Below are 6,709 nucleotides of genomic sequence, written 5' to 3'. Positions count from 1 at the left end.
CACTCTTTATGCTTTTTTGCTTATCACATAAAATTCATTAATCTGCCCAGGGTCTTCACTGTTCATACGGAGCCTTTTGAAAAACATTAGTCTGTACTGAAAATAGCAAAGTCAAAGACTATACAAATAAAGGTAAAAATAAGCCAGTTTGATATCTGCACTTGTTAAGTCTGAAGGTGATTGTCCATTTTCCAGATCTGCTCAGTACCTGGATGTGGGCTCCTGTTCACTCCTGACGAGGCAGTGAGATTTCTTCAACGTTGAGTGAAATTCATTTACCTTTGGTGTCAGTCTAGGAATGTTTGAAATTCAGCACAATCAGAAGGCCTGTGATGTTTCAAATCTGAACTGTTTTTGTTTTTAGACAACCTTAAGAAGACTCATATTATGGGTCCAGTATTTTTTTTCATTTACTGGACAGTAAATGTCCAGTTGAACTGTGCTTGTTATAGTCTGACATTTGTAAAGCTTGTAAGAGAAACTTCAGCTTTTTGTTATTTGAAATGTGAAGGCTTTCTGTCATTTTCCCTGCAGTTGACACCATTTCAGCTCTGCTAATGGTTCATATTCTTGCAGGAGATTAAGGAGATTAAGGTGGAAAAGAGGTGCACAGAGGTGCACAGACACAAACTGCAGTTCCCTCTGTCTGTCTGCTGTATATTGTGTCTGCAGCAAGCACAGCCTCCTGGTGTCCTATTTATCCTCACCTTTCTGTGTTTACACCTCACTTTTATAATTTATGTGAAGAAACCAAATCTAAATACAGAGTGCTTCAAAGCCTAGTCCTTATTTGTGCTTCACACGAGCTGATTTGTAGATGTATTTTAGTAGGTCTTGTAATTCCTAAACTCTTTAATGTGCGACTGTTCTCTTTGGGCTAATTTTAGAATTTCAGTCTTGCAGTGTTGATACAAATTAGCTTTGGCTTGCACTCCCTGTTTCCTTAGCTTTAATCCATTCCACTGGCTCTTGGCACACTGTATCCCTTTGGAACAAATAGCTTTAACTTTTCCATCTCAAAACCATTTTTTCCCACAGCTTTGTCTCTACTTCAATATTTCAAATGGGCTTGAAGTTTGTAATCTGACACTTGTCACTGAATAATTCCAATGTGTGAACGGACGCCTAGCAAAAACAGTCTTACTGCACAGCATTCTGGGTCCTGGCACACTTTCTACAGCTCTCGATTTTCTGCTCAAGAGTCGTCTGATGTGTGGGGGTCCTGGCAGTCTTTGTGTTTCTCTTCAGTGATACACTATAAGTTTTCATGGTTCAGTCATAATAATCAATAAATTATATTATTGATATCTTTTCTTCTGCCACTGCTGTGCTTGTTGTTTGTAGCTTCAACCCTGATCAGAGAGGGGTTGTACAGCAGGTGCAGGGACTTAAAAAGAAAATGGGTGGATTATGCTATACTAAGTGGATCAGAGAGTATTTGATTTTCTTATCATTATAAGAATTAAGTGCAATGTCTTATTAGTAATATCTGGCATTACAAGTCTGTCTTGATATCTGTCACCTTTTTGTTTGTTTGTCTTGGAAATGATTCCTTTTATCAAAGGCATTTAGTTGAATAAGTCATTTTAATGTGCATTAATCGTACCCACTATGACATGGGTTTTGCAAACATCATCTTAGTGTATTCTCGGGCTTAATTACAGAGTGGCCAAGAGGGAGTATCTGAATTGATAAATGCTGCTTCTGTTTGCTGAATCACTGTGGATTGACCTGTAAGCGACTAATGGGTCTGGCTGAGCCCAACACACATTATAAAAATAAATACAGCAATACAGCCCACAGGACATGACAGAGATGGTTTGAATCTGTTAATGTGCAATACTGTACGTGCTTCTCTGTGTGAATATCATACTGATTTGGAGTCATTTACCAAGAAGTTTAGAAAACCATTTTGTTCTTCACTCCTCCAGTGAAGAAGAGAGGTGTTTGAGTACCAGACAGGTAGTTATTTACTGTCTGACGTGCACATCCTGCAGAGCGGGATTCATTTTTTGTCCAAGAAGACCACACCATTGCTACTTGCACCGATACAAAGGAGTCTGTGAAATAGAGACTCAGCAGCATGCTTTTCAAGATTTTATTTACCAAGTGGTTAAGTACATTCTTCAGGGTTTGACTATTTTATGTAGGTGAGATCTTCTGGCCTGCCAATGGCAGCTCACAGTCCAGACTAGAAGTGCTTAAGTCATCCATATGTTGGCCTGCTGTCACATGGGCATCCTCCTGGGACTTTGCTGATGTTACTGGGCATATGGCTTCATCTTCTTTATTGATATTAAGCTAAACTTCTGCTCAAAATGCTTTTTAAATGGTACAAGATGCTGTAGAAGGCTAGGAATCCACAGTTATTGTGCCAGCACTACTGGTGGTTATTAAGACCCAAATGCTGTTTGTAATCTGCATACATGTCTAGTGCCATTGCAGATGTAAAAACCATGAAAATAAACTGGAGTAAATAAATCCAACATAGCTTTTGAAACATCTTGTTGAGAGGATGATGATTGAATGATGACAGCTTATACTTTTAAATGGTAGGGAAATAAATTAACATTTCCACAGGGAGGAACATACTATGTATGTCTTTATCTATGTACAAGGATATCTGTGAATATCCCAGTAAATAACGTTTTTAATTTTAAATTGACAATATTTAATAGTAGAAAAGGAAAATTTTATGCATTTTAAGGGAGTGGATTGATCATTTGCTGGTTAAACCTACTGAACTTATTTTTTCTGAAACGTTGGAAAATTGGTAAGCAGATTTCCAGTACTGTCTTTGAACCCTGTCAGTTTGTGATGTCGGTATCCATTGGCAACACTAATTGCCCACCGGTTTATGTGATTCAGCTTTGGACCAATGCTTGATTCTCTTCTGCTGGCCTAATGGGGCTCACTTCCTCTCTTGCTCGCAAATCCTTTACCTTGGACTCTCGCCATCACCCGCGTCCACTGGCAGACCTGCCCTCGAGCACCCCATGGCGCCTGAGGCCCGAGCCCACGGCCAGCAGTCTGCAGTGTCCCTGCCAGTCCTCTCGCAAACAAATCCACTGGTTCTCCCGGGTGTCCAGCAGGGTCGTCTCCTCTCGCAGCTCGGCGTCTTCTGCACTTCAACTCGGTGCAGACGTCATCCTGCTGTGGCCGTGATCCACTCATGTGTTGCGTTTTCTCATGTGATTCTTGCCTTACTGCGGCGATTTAACACCTGGCTGCCACAGGTAACGGAAGTTTACACAACAGAGGTTCTGATGATTATAGGCTTGGGTCAGCATCTTTAAAGATCCCTTTTCAACTGATTAGAAGAACATTTTCAATTCAATTTTAAATTTTAACTCATTGTGGCTGAAGATGTTGCTTGGTAATCAATGGCTGATTTGACTTGTGCGATTCAGATTTGATTTGGTGTTCAGCTCTCTTTGCTCGCTAAAAGTGCTTCAGAGATCTGTGGACATGAGCTCCACACTCACAGCGCTCGCAGTCGTTGCCCTGCTCTCTGGTTTCCCGAGGTGTTTTCTTTGTCTCTGACTGAGCCCTGGCCCTCCTGCCGCTGGCTGTCCCGTCTCGGGCAGCGGTTTCTGCTTCGCCAGGTCATGCAGGGGCTTCACCTGCATTTTTTCTTAATAAAATTGATTTTTCATTGTGACAAAGTGAGGGGGCACACCTAAATGATTCAGAATGTGGGCTATACCCCTGCCGGAGGAAACTAGCCGTTTTTGCTATTTTAATCTCGATTTTTGGGGACTATTCGATCTTTACAGTAGCCAAAGATGACGTGTGCTTTACTGTATTATTTCAAGATGCACTTTATTCCTTTTAAGACTTTGATTTGTTGTGAAAAAACAAATGGCCTATATCTTGAAAAGTTTAAAGTGATTATGATGAAGAACCAAACAAAAGATAAAGCAACATAACATTGTTACATGTTTTTATAAGAGAGAAGGAATTTTTTTTTCAAAAGGTGTCAATTTGTCTAGCACATTAAAGATGTTTAATTAAAAACAATGGCAATTTATTTATTCTTTCTTTTTTAGATGATCCCAGATAATGTTTGTTTTCATTGGAGCTTTTTTGGCGCACTCACTGGTGCACAATTAATTATCATAGCAGTAGCATAATGGTACTATTTAAAAGACTTAATTCTTACAATTTGAGTTAATTGTTGTGAAAAACTTTGGAAATCTTTGTAGCTGGGTCCTGTATGTGTAGGAGTCTTAGCTTTAAGAGTGTTGTGTGCATAATTGTAATTGTTCTTATAATTGTAATTGCTCTTTTCTGAGCCCAGCTTGGAAGCAGAATGAGTTCTACTGCTGTCGCATAAATACTCTAGATAAGCAGGAGCAGGTAATGTGGCAAGCCAAGCAGCCTTGTTTGATTGTGTGTGCACAAAGCCTTCAGTGTTTATTCATTGATGTGAATAAACAATGCTGACTAGCCACCATTTCCCTGCCCAAGCTCCTTGGAATCTTTTGCCAGACTGCTTTAAAGATGGCAGTGTTTTATTGTTTTATTTTACACTCAGGTTCACATCAGCATCTGCTAAGCACACAGGAATCTTCCATATCTGTGCCAGGCAAGACCTCCTGAAAACTTTACACTGCTAGTCTTCACCTGATGTCTAAAATCACAGATTCATGGAAAAGTTTACAGGAGACAAATCCTCCTTGGGATTCAACAATGGGAATCTAATGAAAGTGAAACTCGACTGAGTACAGAAGATAAACCTTATCTTTCCAGATTTGATAACACATGTGCTCTGTTCCTGTTACACTTCACTTTTCTCCCCTGTGTTATCAGGGCTGCTTAAATGGGCAGGTTCTTGTTATTTCTTTGTTTTCTTTCTAGGTTATAATTGAGCTTCAGTTCTAAAAAATCCGAATCTGGTTTCGGACTGTGAAATTGTTTTCTTTATTGTTACCTTCATGGAAAAAAATAAAAAGCCAAGTTTCTTCTTTAAATCACATAACTCTTATCTGTTCAAGTAGCTTAACCTCTAAGAAATATATTTCTATGCTTAGCCTTAATGAAGCTCTGCAGTAATTATTACTAGTGTGGCAAATGCCTTTATCAAAAGTGACTTAACAGAGATGACAGGTTTCAGCCCTCTTTCCCTGGCAGTTTTGGTACCAGTTTGCATAGCCGGGTTTGCTGGAGCAGTCAACTCTTTAGCCAGGAGTCCAGAGCCCTGCCATTTACTCCAGTCTGTTGCCACCATTTCCAAGTGTAACATTAACTCAAGCAGTATGAAACACACACTGACTCAGCTCCTCTTTCCCGATGACCCAGGCCCACTTCCAGAAATCGAACTTTGGTTTCTGTGCGTTTCGTGAGTGCTTTTGCCCCCAGCAGTGGTGGCGGTTTCCTTTCGAGCTGGATGCCTTGGTTTGCAGCTGTGGCTGGAGAGGCCAGCGGTTCCTGCGACAGCAGACGGCAGGAGTGAAGGAGTTTGCTGACGGACCACAGGTCACCGAACGGTGATGGAGACACGGTCACAATGACTGAAGCATTTCTGTGAAAGACAGTGGAGCAGACAGCAGAATTGGCACAGTGTGGGCTGGAGTCATCATTTACCGTTATTTGTAACTGGCAAGTGGGTCCTCCTGTAGCCCTGCTGCTCCTCCTGCAGAGGCGCTCTGGCCTGTAGATGACTCGGTACTGAACAGGCTGGCAGGACAGCTTGTCCTTCAGACTACGCTGAAACCGACTATAACATCGATCAGCTTTCTTCATGGATTTTCTGTTTTATAATTATTTTTTGTGCTGAGTAGACCTCTTAGTTATGGAGGAAGAGCCTAAATTGAAGAAGCATGTCCTGAATTCAAGCCCATGTGTTTTCCATTACACATCTCACTAGTCAGGCAGCAAAAAAATACTGCACCAGGATTGCTGTTGACTGAAGATTGTATCCAACGTTTCTGTTAAATTAGATGATATACAGCTTCTTCATTGCATATGAAATTGTTCAGTCTATGTACTTTATATACAGTTTCAAGCATCTGCTTTTCAGGTTATTTAATTCAGTAGCATATCTGAACCACCACTTGCCAGAAGGAGGAGTGCACAAAGGACCTAGAAGTGCTGGTTTTGCTGAGTGAAATTTAACCAACTAGACTTTGTAAATGTTCTGTCTGCAGACAATGAGGTTAAGACTTCATATCAGACTGTGGGCTCGGGATGCTAGACAGGTTCTGAATTACAGAGTGATTCAGATGTCTTTTGTGTGATGGTTTTAACATCTGAGGTCATTTCTAAATTGCATAATGAACACACTGTCGTCAGCCTGCAGTTTGTTTCAGGGATTAAACAATAACCTTTTCTGTCTCCCAGTGGGAATTGTCCAAGAGCTAGCAAGTCAATTTAGTATAATTTTCCTTTCGTTAATCCCATCTCATCAATTATTCCTGTGTGAAGTGAGAGGAACTGAGAGCTTTGGTGGGGAATTGCGTCATTGCTTACATGTTAAATCCGTGGTGGGTGATGTCTGTGTTTCAGCCCTCGGTAACTGACTTCTTTTACCCTCACGCTGACTGCTGAGCCCCACACCCTCACAGAAACTTGGCAGGCAAAGGGGCTGACATCAGTGGCTGTGCTGGATGGAAGAGTGTACGTTTATATTTATGTGAGCACAGAAGAAAGAAGCAGTGAATGAATGTGTTGCATAGCTTTTTATTGGCTTTTTGAATATATGTAGCCC

This window comes from Atractosteus spatula, chromosome 11, assembly GCF_055471065.1.
Source record: "Atractosteus spatula isolate fAtrSpa1 chromosome 11, fAtrSpa1.hap1, whole genome shotgun sequence".
NCBI classification, from domain to species: Eukaryota; Metazoa; Chordata; class Actinopteri; order Semionotiformes; family Lepisosteidae; genus Atractosteus; species Atractosteus spatula.
The sequence above is the reverse complement of the archived record's forward strand: the minus strand, read 5'-3'. Positions refer to the sequence as shown.